This window comes from Rhincodon typus, chromosome 13 (genome assembly GCF_021869965.1).
Source record: "Rhincodon typus isolate 14 chromosome 13, sRhiTyp1.1, whole genome shotgun sequence".
Classification (NCBI taxonomy): Eukaryota; Metazoa; Chordata; class Chondrichthyes; order Orectolobiformes; family Rhincodontidae; genus Rhincodon; species Rhincodon typus.
The window spans coordinates 25016135-25031007 of record NC_063344.1 but is presented as its reverse complement, the minus strand read 5'-3'; the positions used below and the strand labels follow the sequence as shown (position 1 = coordinate 25031007).

The window sequence follows — 14873 nt, the reverse complement described above, 5'->3', positions numbered from 1 at the left end:
CCTCCCACAGTCCAAAGATGTGCAGGAGAGGTGGATTGGCTACACTAAATTGCCTGTAGCATTCAGAGATGTGTAGATTAGGTGGTTTATAGCGGGGTGGGTCTGGGTGGGATGCTTTGATGTTCGGTGTGGACTGGTTGGGTCAAAGGGCCTGTTTCCACACTGTAGGGATTCTATGATTCTAATTCAGGTTTGATGTACATAAAGCTTGCAATGGGTTACATTGCAATGCTAATTTTATTCAGCTGTGTATTGCAGTAGTTCAAGAAAGTGAACCACCACCTTATCAGGGAAGCTAGCTTTGACCAATAAATGCTGGCTCCACTGTCGATAAAAGGGTAAATTATTATTTAAATGGGAAGCAGATTCAAAGTGTGTTAGCACAGATGAGCTAGGCAACTTTGTGCATGAATGGCAGAAAGTGGGTATGCAGGTGCAGCAAATAAGAAGAAAAGCAAATGGAATCCTGACATTTATTGCAAAAGGACTGGATTATAAAAGGAAAGAAGTATTGTGACAATTATATAAGACGCTGGTGAGACACGTCTGGAATATTGTGTCCAGTTTTGGTCTCCTTACTTGAGGAAGGATGTGGTGGCACTGGAAGCAATTCAGAGGAGGTTCACCAGGTTGATTCAAGGGATGAAAGGGCTGTCTTACGAAGAGCAGTTGAATAGCTTGGGCTTGTACTCACTGGAGTTCAGAAGAATGAGGGGGGATCTGATTGAGGTACCTAAAACGCTGAAAGGTATTGTTAAGGTGGATGTTGAACACATGCTCCCCCTTGTGGGACAGTGTTGAACAAGAGGTTGTAGACATGGAGTGACAGCAGACAGGTTCAAAACTGAGGTGAGAAGAAACTACTTTTCTCAGAGGGGTGTGAACCTGTGGAACTCACTGGTCGAGAGTGCAGTGGAGGCAGAATCAATCAACACATTAAAGAAAGAAATGAATATGTTTCTGATTAAAAACAAAAGTGGGATAAAGGGCTACGGGGAGCAGGCAGGAAAGTGAAGTTCACACCAGGATAAGATCAGCCATGATCATGTTAAATGCCGGAACTGGCTTGAAGGGCTGAATTGCCTATTCCCGCTCCTAATTCCTATGTTCATTTGAGCAGGAACAGGAATTGGCTATTCGGCCCCTTGAGCTTGCTGCACCATTTATTAGGATCCTGGCTGATCTGACATTCTTCATGTCCACTTTCCTGCCCTTTCCCCATTACCCTTGATTCCCCATCTGATCAAAATTCTATCTCAACCTTAAATATATGTCAGGACTCTGCCTGAGGCCTCTTTGTGCAAAGAGTTCCAAAAACTCACGACCCTCTAACAAAGGAAATTCTGCCTCATTAAAGTTTTAAACTGGGGCACTTTAATTCTGAGACAATGCTGCCTGGTCCTAGACTCTCCCATAGGGGGAAAACATCCTCTCAGCATTTATCCTGTCAAGACCCTTAAGAAACCGATATGTTTCTATGGGATCACCCATCACTCTTCTAAATTCCAGCGAGTAGAGTCCCAACTTGTTTAACCTTTGTTCACAAGGCAATCCCTCCACACCAGGGATCATCCTAGTAAACCTTTTCTGAACTGCCTCCAACAAAATAACACCTATACAAGTTGAACAGGCTGCACCTGAACTGGAATGGGTTCAATATTATTGCTGGTAGGTTTGCTCGAGCTGTTGGGAAAGTTTTAAACTAATTTGACAGGGGCAGGGGACACGTAGTAAATGTAAAATCGGGAGCAAGGTCCATTCCGATACAGAAGGAATATTAGGACAGTCCAGAAGGTGGAGAAGACATGGGCATGATAAGGCACATGGGTGGGCTGGATAGCTCAATTGTATATATTTTAATGCAAGGAACCTGACTGGTAAGGCAGATGAATTTACAGTGTTGATCAGCATGTGGGAACTTGATATCATTGCAATCAATGAGACATGGTTGAAAGAAGGACAAGAGTTGCAGCTCAACATTCCAGTGTAGAGAAGTTTCAGGCATGATGGAGACATGGTGGGGATAAGAGGTGGAGCATTGCATTACTGATAAAGGAAATCATCAGTGCAGTAATGAAGGCTCTTCAAATGAGGCCATCTGGGCAGAACTTCAAACTAAAAAAGGATCGATGGCTTTGCTGGTGTTATACTACAGGCCTCCCAAAAGTCAGAAGGAGATTGAGAAGCAGAAATGTAGGCGATTCACCAAAAGATGTGAGAGAAAGAGGGTTATAATAGGAGGGGATTTTCACTTTGCTAACATTAACTGGGGATCATCTTAGTGTGAAAGGATTAGAATGAGTGGAAATTTTAAAGTGCATCCAGGAGAGCTTTTTGAGTCAGTACGTAGATAGTCCTACTGGAGATGGGGCAGTGCTAGCCCAAATCCTATGGAATTAAACAGGTCAAGTGGTTGAAGTATTAGTGGGCGAGCATTTCGGGGATAGTGACCATAAGTTTCAAAAACAAATTAAAAGGGCAAAGAAGAGTCACAAAATACCTTTGGCAGATCGGATTAAGGAAACCCTAATGCTTCTTCTAAGTATATTAAGAGTAAGAGGATTACCAGGGAAAGAGTGAAAACTATTCGAGGATGTGTGTCATGTCTTAAATGAATATTTCTCATCTGTATTCACAGAGGAGAAAAATATTATAGTCAGAGATTTCAGTTGGGATGGTGAGATTCTAGAGCATGTTAAGATTAATAAGGAGGAGATATTAGGTGTTTTAGCAGGCATAAAGGTGTATAAATTCCCAGGGCCTGATCAGATGTATCTCAGGCTGGAATTGGAGGCAAAAGCAGAAGATTGTTGAGGCTTCGGTGAAAATATTAGTTATGAGGAGAGACTGGATAGGCTCAGTTTGTTTTCCCTTACGCAGAGGGAATTGGCCATGGTGGGATTGAAACCAGGTCCTCAGAACATTACCTGGATCTCTGGATTGTTGGAGATGCTTTGTCCTAGTGCTATTATCGGTAGACTATTAGGGATGGGCAATAAATGCCAGCCTAGCTGGTGATGCCCACATCCCATGAACAAATAAAAACAAATTGCAGAACTTCCACTGTCGTGCTAGCTAGGATCAGCTAAATCATCAGAGCAGGAAGGTGTTGAATCTGAAACGATTGTGGTCTGAATATTTTAGTAAACTATCACACAAACTATTGTGCTTGACAACTGAATTATCAGACTCCACATTAAAAAGAGATGCCACAACTACTACAAAGTTTCATTTCACTGCAAACCGAAGTGACAAGAACAACAAACATCAGTTTAGTGCCAACACAGAAACAGAATACTGCAGATGCTGGAAACCTGGGACTAAAACAGCAAATATCATGAATACTGACCACATCAGGTATCTTGTATGGAGGGAGATTAAAAAAACAGAGTTCTGTCTTCAGGTCAATAACATTTCTTAAGTACTTTGGACAATCACAAACAATTTACATACAGAAACAGAATGTTATGACTGTAATCCAAGTAGCATCATCTTTATGTGTCCTTTTGCTACCTCCTTTGCCTTGCACATCATCCCATTTGACTTTTCAACCCTCCTATCTCTAACTTAATCATACACCTTCTGTTTTGTACTTTCCAATCCCGTCCCACTTTTCCTGCCTCTATATATGCTTTATTATGTGTGTCATATCAGCTCTGACAAAAGATCCGTGATTATTTTTATAATCGCTCATGGAATATGGGTATTGCTGGCTGGGTCAGAATTTATTAACCATTTCTAATTGTCATGGAGAAGATGGTAATGAGCTGACAACTTGAAAAGCTGCAGTTATGGATTTAGGGACAGTCACAGCATTGCTAGGAAGGGAGGTCCAGGATTTTGACCCAGTGATGGTAAAAGAATGACACTACAGTTCCAAGTCAGGATGGTGAGTGATTTGGAGAGGAATTTGAATGTGTTGGTGTTCCCACATATTGACTGTCCTTGTCCTTATTAGTGCTAGAGCTTGCAGATTTAGAAGGTGTAGTAGAAGGAGCCTTGACAAATTCCTGCAATGAACCTTGTAGATGGTATGCACACTGTTACTGTGCATTGGTGGTGAAGAAGGTGAATGTTGAAGGGAGTGGGTGGGGTTCCAATCAAATAGACTGCTTTATCCTGGTCAGCAATAACCTGCTCAGCGATGCCCAGTTTGGGTTCCACCAGGGTCACTCAGTTCCTGACCTCATTACAGCCTTTGTTCAAACATGGACAAAAGAGCTGAATTCCAGAGGTGATATGAGAGTGACAGCCTTTGACATTAAGACTGCATTCGACCAAATGTGGCATCAAAGAGCCCTAGCAAAACTGGAATCAATGGGTATCGGGGACCACATCTCCGGTGGTTGGAGTCATACCTGTCACATAGGAAGATGGTCATGGTTGTTGGAGGTCAGTCACCTCAGCTCCAGGACATCTCTGCAGGAGTTCTTCAGGGTAGTATTCTACATCCGACCATCTTCAGCTGCTTCATCAATGACCTTCCGTCCATTATAAGGTCAGAAGTGGGGCTGTTCGCCAACGATTGCACAATATTCAGCACCATTCGTGCCTCCTCAGAAACTGAAACAGTCCTTGTTCATGTGCAACAAGATCTGGACAATATCCAGGCTCGGGCTGACAAGTGGCAAGTAACATTCGCGCCACACAAATGCCAGGCTATGATCATCACCACTAAGAGACAATCTGACCTGCACCCCTGGATATTCAATGATGTTACCATCACTGAATCCCCTACTGTCAACATTTTTGGAGATTACCATTGGACTTAACTGTGGTATGTATTAGTGTTGTAACTATACAGGAAAAGCTTGGCTGGGGTAACACTAGATTTGGAGCAAACTAGTCTTCAATAGTATTGTTGAATTGTTGCCAGGGCTCATAGCTTGGCACTATCAAGAATCTTTAATCTTTTCTTGACATCATGCAGCGTGAAATTAATTGGTTGAAGGCTGGCATCTGTGTTGCTGAGGAACCTCAGAAAGAGCTCACAACGGATCATCTACTTGACACTTCTGGCTGAAAATGGATGTAAATGCTTCATCCTTGTCTATTACATTGGTAGGGGTTAGTGGGGTGGGGTGAGCTGGGGCTCCCTCATCATTAAGAATGGAGATATCTTCGCAGCCTGCACCACCATTCATGACTGGATGTGGCAGGGCTGCAGCGGTTACATGTGCTTGTTGTTTGAGGGATTACTTAGCTCTGTCTGCTGCAAGTTGCTTCTGCTATTTGATATACAAGTTGTCCTTTGTTGTACCTTCAGTATATCCAGTGCTGCTTCTGGCAAGACCTTCTGTATTCTTCATTAAACCAGATTTGATCTCTTAACTTAATGGTAATAGTAGATTGGGGTATTTATCTAAGCCATAAGGTTACAGATTGTAGTCGAATACAATTCTACTGGCTGCTGACATAAAAACATAGAAGATAGGAGAATGAGCAGGCCACTTGATCCCTTGAACATGCTGAATGATTCAATATGGCCATGGTTGATCATCAAGCTCATTGTTTAATCCCGCCCTTCCCCCATATCCCAAAGGAAACTCATGCCTGGTCACCAGACCGATGGAGGGGCACTTAACAAGAAGGACTGTGAGGATGAACCCTTTTTCTTCATTTCTTTATTTTCCTTCATTTATATTGTATGTTTTTGTTTATTTTTCTGTGTTTTATGATGGCACCAGAGAGCGGCAACCCTTTCAAACAATGCACTTTGTAACAAAATACACACGATAATAAATTAAACAAATCAAACCACAAGAGCTATATCAACCTTCTTCTTGAAAACACATAATGTTTTGGCCTTAACCACTTCCTGTGGTAGTGAATTCCACAGGCTCACCACTCTCTGGGTGATGAAATTTCTCCTCATCTCAGTCCTAAAAGGTTTATCACTTATCTTAAAGAATGACCACTGGTTCTGGACTCCCCTAACATCAGGACAGTCCTTCCAGCATCTAACCTGTCTAGTCCTGTTAGAATTTTATCAGGTTCAATGAGACACCCCCAACTCAACCCAACGCATTCTTCTAAATTCTAGTGAATACAATCCTAACTTAATCTCTCCTGATATGTCAGTCTCGCCAACCCAGGAAGCAATTTGCTAAACCTTTGCTGCACTCCTATATATCACGAATATCCTTTCTCAGATAAAGAGACCAAAACTGCACACAATATTCTGGGTGTGGCCTCACTAATGCTCTGCATAATTGCAGCAAGACATCCTTGCTCTTGTACCTGAATCCTCTATGAAAGCCAAAACACAGTTTGACAGCCCACAGTGCCTCATAGATGCCCAGCTTTGATTTGCTAGATCTGTTTGAAGTCAGTCTCATTTAGCACAGTGGTAGTGTCACACAACATGAGGATAGCATCCTCGACATGAAAAACGTACTTGGTCTCCACAAGAGCTGTGTGATGGTCACTCCTTTGGATACTAATTTGAAGCATTGATTCTGTTTCTTTCTCCACAGAAGCTGTCTGACATATTAAGTAGTTTAGGTATTTTGTGTTTTTGATTCACTTATTACCAGCTTGATGCATATTAGCTCTTTGAGAACTCACATTCAATCCCCACTTTAGAACTTTAACTGGAGTTATAACCCACTTGGAATGGACAGGTGTCTATTGGAATTAATCTCACAATGAACAAAGGAAGCATTCTGGTAGATTTTCCTGACTTCCAGATTCTCCTTGGATGTTGTGAAATGCATTTGTTTTTACTGCACATGTTCCTGCATTATTTCTGTTAATGACTGTAAGAGGAAGATGCAGCAGAGCTTTAACTCACCACTTGCTCATTGCACGGGTGTGTTCGCACAGCAAGATCTGCAAGAAATCTGAGTTCCCAGTGTGAGTCCCCATGCTAAACTGCTCCTGAAGCCTGTCTCTGAATTCCCAGAACCTTTTTCCCTTTAGAACCCATTTGCACATCTCAACCGGCTTTCCGTGACATCGTTTCTCCCAATGTCTCCTACAGTATGTCCAGTCACAGTTGGCAATTTTAAGTTCAGCACATATCCAAATTGATAGTTAAGTGCAGTTTTGAGGAAATTTTGCATTGTAAGGTGTGCTGCTTTTCAGATGAGACATTACAACTTGCCTATTAATTCAAATGGACATAGAAGATCCTAAGTCGCTTTTTAAAGAGCGTTGAGCACTCCCAATTTTCTTCAACAATATTCCTTTTTCACCAACACATGCAAAAGATAGATAAATCTAATTTGCTCTTTGAGGCCTGCTTAACAACATTGATTACATTCAGACATTTAATTGTTTATTAAAACCTCCAGGGTATATATGTAGGGTATGCAGGGTAGTTTGCTCTTAGTAGGATAATAGGTCGGCACAACATCATGGGCCAAAGGGCCTGTGCTGTGCTGTACTGTTCTATGTTCTCTGCTCTATACTGAGGATATGATGAGGTAAAATACATATGCAACCTTGTTCTTTACAGTGCAAAACCTGGATCTTAATTGCAACCCCCTATGTCTGATACAGTTATTTAAACAACAATTTTAAGATACGACATTTCTTCAACATTAAATAACTTCAAGACATGGGAAGACAAATTCAACTTGAATGACTGACAAAGTCTAGGAAACCACTGCTCATAGATAACAAAGCATTGAAAATGTTCAGTAGTATTATGTTCTATTTAATGCTGCTATTAAGAATAGGTATCCCACTCAGGACAACAAAATGAGTGTATTTTACTTTGTTAAATAACAGCTGTCTAAAAACATGGCAACATCAAAATCAAATTTGTGATTGCTTAACACAATTCTTTAAGCTGACCCCCATCCCCACACCCCAGGCCCTGTCATGACATGGGCTGCTTTCAGCACAGCCAAACCATTTTCACCGAGTTACGGTCCGCAGTATCAGCTTTATCTTTCTCCCTCGCATACTATCGTCCATCTCTTTGTTTGCCTAACTCTCTGCTGTTCTTCTCCCTGCGTCTCCTCACTCCTTATCCTGAACCCCACATTCCAGCATCTTTAGCACCTTTTCCGAGGTAATATCAGTTCTGAAGAAGGGTCACTGGACTCAAATATAACCTCTGCTTTGTCTCCACAAATGATGCCAGACCCATTGAGTTCCTCCAGTTCTTGTCTCACAAATACCTGTTCATTGCTGGCTAATTGAGGCAATCTCCAATCTTGTAGGCATTGAAAAATTCTTGCAATGCCTATGAATTTCTAAAATATTACATTAAATATCAGATTAATAACTGAATCATATGCAAATTCCATTATCGGCAGATCTCGTCTTTTTAATCCTTCTGTGCAAGTGTTATGCCTGAAGCCCTGCAGATTGATACATAGCTGAAGCTCAGTCCCGAAATAATTAGATCAATCGACCTTGTGTTTATTGTCTCATATGCAGCTTTTCAGATTAAATTGTAAATAAATAGTTTTCTTGTTCACTTCACCTCCCTATTCATTTTTATAACCTTTCTAAAAAATGTGGAATGGCTGGCTCATTAGAAAAATTAATGCTCTTGCCATGGAACAGTGCAGGGTATGTCAAAATGGAGAGTAATTTCAACCACAATTACATTTTGCCTTTTTATCTTCTCTTTGAAGTAATACTTAATGCGTAATGGCCTGTGTGAGATGGATTGCATACCCTGTAAAATAAATAAATGCTCACCAAAATTAGGCTAGCATATTTTGTTAGTAGTAAAGAGGCTATGAAATAGGGGGCAGAGGAGTGGATGTGGGTTAAATAAATGACTAGTCTCAAGCTGTGCTGAAGTCCTGCTGTAAATTTCATTTAAACATGACTATTCCAGAGCACATATTTTATGTTTTCTATATTGTAAGATCCTCCAATGTATCCAAAACAAACTGTCCTTTAAAAAACGTACACTCAGCTACAAAATCAATCTGAGGGCAGTTAGTTACTGCCATTGAAATGGCATCGTATTAACAGTTTCTTCTTGTAAAACTATTGTTAGTCAACAATTTTATATAGGAGTAAGACTTATTAGTACCAGCTGATCACTTGCAGTTTTGCCTATGCAGAGTTGCAGATCATGGGAGTAGAGTAGTGTGTATGGCGACTGAAACAATTTGGAAAGATTTTCAATGAACATGTTGATTGTTAATTAGATGTGCCAAGATATTGATTGCAGATACAAATTGGAAAACCAAATTAAATTAATAAATAGATATACACCTCACCCACTGAAGACCCACTTTGGCTTTGGGCGAAGAGAGAACTTTTGAAACTTTATACATTGTGGGGACACTTAGTTTTGGATCATTGTACTTCTCACAATTTGGTTCATAATATTTGGAACTTGACACAAGTAAAAAGTCATGGGTGAGTCAAGGAGGAGATAGGGCAATGATTCATTAAAAGTAGGCTTTAACAATAACGTCAGGCTCTGGGTTTCAGAGAACATATTACGTTCTGTGGGAAGGTGGGAAGGAGACAGTCCAGTTACACAGTATAGGACAGGAAAAATTGTGGGGGTGGTTGGTGGGGGGGGGGGGGAGGTTGAGGATTTGTTTGCCCATGTGTTTGTGGTGGGGCAGAGGAGTGGGGGGTGGGTTCTGAATACAGCGCTTTGAAGGTGGGGATGATTACAATTTTAGAATTCCAGGACTGATTACAGTGTGGCGGGGGGGTGGTGATAGTAAGCGCGAGGGGCTGATGACAGTATGCAGGGGGACAGTGAAACTTTTCTTGAGTAACTATTTTGCTGAATTTTATTGGAACTATTTGAATGCTCTGATTTAAATGGAAACTTTTTGAGAGTTCTAGACAAATAGGAATTGCTCACTTGAAAAGTAATTTTCCCAAGCAATTCCTTTGGCGTGTGCTACAATGGGGATTCTGCAGGGTCCCCACCTTCCATCAATACTGAAGTAATGATTGTTTGGCCATCAGAAAATCCATACTTAACAGCAGTTCATATCCAAGGCCTGTGAATCAAAAACATTGAATAACATTAAAACACCTAGACTTGTTTCCTTCTGTGTTGGAAGTCCAAGGTTGTTCAGCTTAATTTAACTTATTTCATTTCTTATAAAATAAAATAAAAATGTAATGATACATTTCCTAATGTACTTATTTCAAAACAAAGACATCAAACCTTCCAGAGTTGAAGTGATAAACTTACTTTTTAATCATTAATTTATTGCCCATCCCTCACGGCCCTCGAAAAGGTAGTGGCGCACTGCCTTTATGAACAGTTCCAGTCCACATGGTATAAGTACAACCGTAGTGACGTTAGAGACGGCATTCCATGGTTTTGACCCAGTGGTAATAAACATGGTTCATTGACATGGTTCCAAATCAGGATAGTGTGTGGTGTAGAAGGGAACTTTCAGGTGTGGTATTTTTATGTACCTGCTGCCCTTGTTCATTTAGATTGCTGGCATTTTGGAAGGTGCTGTCTAAAGAGCTTTATGAATTGTTGCAGTGCATCTTGTCAATGGGACACATTACCACCACTGTGTGTCAGTTTTGGAGGTAGTGAATGCTGAAGGTGGTGGATAGGAGGGATCAATCAAGTTGGTTACTTTGTCTTGCTAGTGTCAAGTTTTTTGAATATTTGAGCTGTAGACATCCAGGCCAGTGGAAAGTGTTCCATCAAATTCCTGACTTATGGCTTGCAGATGATAGATAGGATGTGAGTTACTTGTCTCAGAATTCCGAGCCTCTAATCTGCTCTTGAAACCACAGTATTTATTGGGCTAGTCCAGTTCAATTTCTGATCAACGGTAACCCAAACCATATTGATAGTGGGGGATTCAGTGATCGTAATGCCAATGAATACCAAGAGGCATTGGTTAGATTCTCTCTTGTTGGAGACAGCCATTACCTGGCATTTGTGTGGCATGAATGTTAGTTGCCTCTTATCAGCCTCATCCTTAATGTTGTCCAGGTCTTGCTAGGGTTGTACATGGATTGCTTCAGTACCGGAGGAGTGACAAATTGTGCTGAACATTGCACAATTACCAGCGAACACTCTCACTTTGCACCCTGTAAAGGAGGGAAAGTCATTGATGAAGCAGCTGAAGACGGTTGGGCCTAGGATACAAACTCTTGCAGTGATGTCCTGTGGCTGAGATGATTAACTTCCAACAAACACAACCATCACCCTTTTTGCAAAGTATGTCTCCAACCAGCATTGAGTTGCCTATTGACATTGACTCCAGTTTTGCTACAGTTCCTTTATGTTGCCCTCAGTAAAAAACTGCCTTGATGTGAAGGGTAGTAACTCTAACTTTCCTTCTTGAATTCAGTGCTTTCATCCATGTTTGGACCAAGGTTGTAATGAGGTCAACAGCTGTGTGGACCAGACGGGCCTCAAGCTGAGCATCAATGAGCAATTATTGATTTATGTGGAAAGTATCCATGTACAAGGTAGACACTGTTTTTTCATTCTTCTTGGGTTTACTGCCTAGTGATGATCATGTTTGTGGTGCCTCTCAATAAAAGGAAATGATGAAAATTCTGGAAGAGACTCTTTGGCCACTGGGAGAAATAACGGGATGGATCCTTGCAACAGCAGACAGCTGTACAGCTGGACAGAGAACATTTCCGAGTAGATTAAAATAGTAAATAGCAGGATTTGTAAGATTGACAAAATATAATCAAGGTTACATTTGTTCTAGAAGAATCAAGAAGAAAAAGCAATCAAGCAAAACAAACCAAATAAAAATGGAGTAAACAAAAAGGAACTGAAATAACTACAGATCTTGGAAATCAGAAACATGAACAGTATTTCTGGAAAAACTCAGCAGATCTGGCAGCATCTGTGCAGAGAAAGCAGAGTTAATGGTTCAGGTTCAATGGCCCTTCTTCACTTCTAAAGTAGTTCTGGCTCAAACTGAAATTGTAATCATTGAATGGAGATGCATCTAGTTTATGTTAATGAAGGGGGTGTTTTATCCATCATGAATTTTTGAATACCATCTTTCTCTCTGAGAAGGTTTATTTTCCGACTTATCGCCTACTTTTCCATAGATAAAATGAAGTGAAGTATTGAATTAATTTCTTATAAACTGATGATTAACTGATTTATAATTCAAGCTGGAAATAATGAACATTTTTATAACTTTTGATATAAGCATACAAAATATCCAAAGCATTAGTCATACCCTAAAGAATGCATATCATTATCACTATATTCAGAAGGATGCAACTATAAAAGTGAAAGATGAAATGGACTGGAATGCCAATAGGGAAAAGGGAGAGAGGAAGAGAAAATCCTTCAGTGAGCAAATGAAACCTTTCTTGACTAATGTGTTTCCAGCCCAGACAGAATGGGAGTACAGCTGTATCTGATTTTGAATGAAGGCAGAAAGGTTTCAGTTGGGGAGTATGTGGGTAATAGTGATCATAACATGACCAGGATTAGACAAGTATGGAAAAGGACAAGAAAAGCCAATAACAATCAAGTGTAAAAAATTTCCAAAATGCGGGGTCACAGTCTAAGGATACAGAGTAGTGCATTTCGGACTGAGATAAGGACAAATTTCTTCACCCAGAGAGAGAGGTCAGCCTATGGAATTTTCTGCCACAGAAAGCAATTGAGGCCAAAATATTGATTGTTTTCAAGAAGGAGTTAGATATAGTTCTTAGGGCTGAAGGGATCAAAGGTATAAGGAGAAAGCGGGCACAAGGCACTGGGATAGTGGATCAGCCATTATCATATTGAATGGTCAAGCAGATTCAGTGGGCTGAATGGCCTACTAACACTCCTATTTTCTATGTTTCTATGTTACTGTGTTGAAGAAGGGTTAACTCCAATGGCTCAAGTGGATTGAATCAAACATTGGCTAGAGAAACAGTAATTGAACAATTGACGGACTTCAAAGAACACATAATTTGTGCATAAACTAGAAATGTTCACATGAAGGGGAAAGGAAAGGCATCCCAAGTTAAAGCTCCCTAGGTGATACAAAAGTGAAATGAGACACAAAAAGGAGACTTTTGACAAATGTAAAGTTCATAATACTGTAGAGAACCAAGATAAATACAGAAGGCATAGAGGATACCTAAAAAGGGAATAAAACAGGCAAAGGTGGAGTCTGAGAATAGATTACCAGCTAACATAAAAATAAATCTAAAAGTCTTTTATGAACAAGAGATTTAAAAAAACACTAATAAAGGAGATATTCTCATTCTGGCTGGGGATTGCTGAAGTACTAAATGAGTAGTTTGCACCTGTCTTCACTCGAGAAGAGGATATGCCAATGTAATAGTAAGAGAGGAGCTCGTAGCAGTATTCTCTTCTGGAGACATCTGACCCTCCTCAGATTACAATAATATTTGCCTTGGGTACTCTTCAGCACCATGTCCAGGTTTGCATGGCTTATGCATGAGCCGAGACAGCATGCTCTATGACTGGAAGATACATCACAGCCAAATCACATCTTGCCTTCATTTGATGCTGACATACTTGCACTTCCAACTGGATATATATTGCAGAGCAATCAGGAGTGGAAATCCCATCCATATTTCTTATTCTTATTCAGGGTATTGAAGCCATGTGCAGTGCTGCAAGTGCAGACCTGACAGTGAATAGGCAAGTCACTGTAGACACAGCCTTCGAATTTTGGATCTTCCATCTTTGCTTGCTTCAACTGCTCATTCATCTTATTACTCCAATCAGCTTTCTGTCATCTCTCGCTCCCCATCACCTATCTTCTCAATGCCTTTGTCTTCATCCAACTAGCTGATCTAATTGTGAATGCTGACATATATTAATGCTACTGGCAGAGACTATGTATATTCTTTTTCACACTGTTTTAACACTTCTTTTATATAGCACCTACTTCAACTGGCTCTTGAATCTCTGTTTTTCTCATCTCTGATCTTTTGTGTTTCTGCTGCTTGTATTCTGTCTGTACCCTCTTGCTCCTGCATACTCTGGAATAATTTATGGGCATATGTAGTTAGTTTGATTCATAGCAAGCAATTAAAATGAAGCTGGCAATGTTCCAGACAATAGCTAACACATCTCTATATGGAAGATAAGTGGATTATTGGAGGGTGGAAGAGTGGGAGAACATTGTGTGACTGAGTGAGTCAATCTCTTGGAGCTTACTTGATTGCCTTCAGGGTTTAAGGCAGAAATTTTCCTGAGATTTTTCCTGAATTGGAGGAAGGATTTTTCTTTTTTTCCTTGTTTGTTCTAGGTGAAGTAAAAACTGTGGCAGTGGGGAAGAGGGGATAGGGTGATAACAAAACCAAGTTACACTTTTTGAGTCAATTTCTGTACTTGCTCATGTTGTCTGATAATTTAGGTAACTAACAGTGTGACCACAAGAATGTGACTACTGGCCTCATGGTCCCAGGCTAAGAGGGGGTGGAAGTTGCTGATCATATTCAGTAACTTCTGTTTGAAGGATCTTTACAGACATCTAATAGGGCATTCCTAAGATGTTCCTGCTGTTAAGTGGACTTTAGATGTTCACTTTCTGAGTTCACACATGAAGAATATGTAACTGGCCAAGGTGCCAAAGAATTAATAATGCCCATGGCAGTGTACTCCAGCATTAATTTGCATTGGTACCTTCAGTGGAGCAAAGAGGACAAGTGGGGCATTCTAGCTTTAAAGAAACTTAAGCTCAAAAGAAAGGAAATTATATTGTCTCATATTAGCCTCATGCCTGATAAATGAAGTTCTACACAAACAACTGGAAGTTGATAAGGAGGTTCGGAAATGAAACGAAAGGAAATTGATAAGAAGAATATATTTCAATAGGTGTATTGTGTAATTAAAAGGAAATTCAACATGGAAAAAGATGAAGAAAATATAATATTTGAAAGTTACGTTAATAAGTTCAAGCTTGCACTAGCTCCGTGGGCTAGGAAACAACGCCAATGCTATAATTAACGTTATA

General features: G+C 40.4%; 1 protein-coding gene across 1 annotated transcript in view; it reads right to left on the bottom strand.

Annotated features, from left to right (window-relative positions):
* The window catches only part of ece2a (endothelin converting enzyme 2a), a 231266-nt gene that overhangs the window by 64879 nt on the left and 151514 nt on the right, over nt 1-14873 (bottom strand). The gene's annotated exons all lie outside the window — the stretch shown is intronic.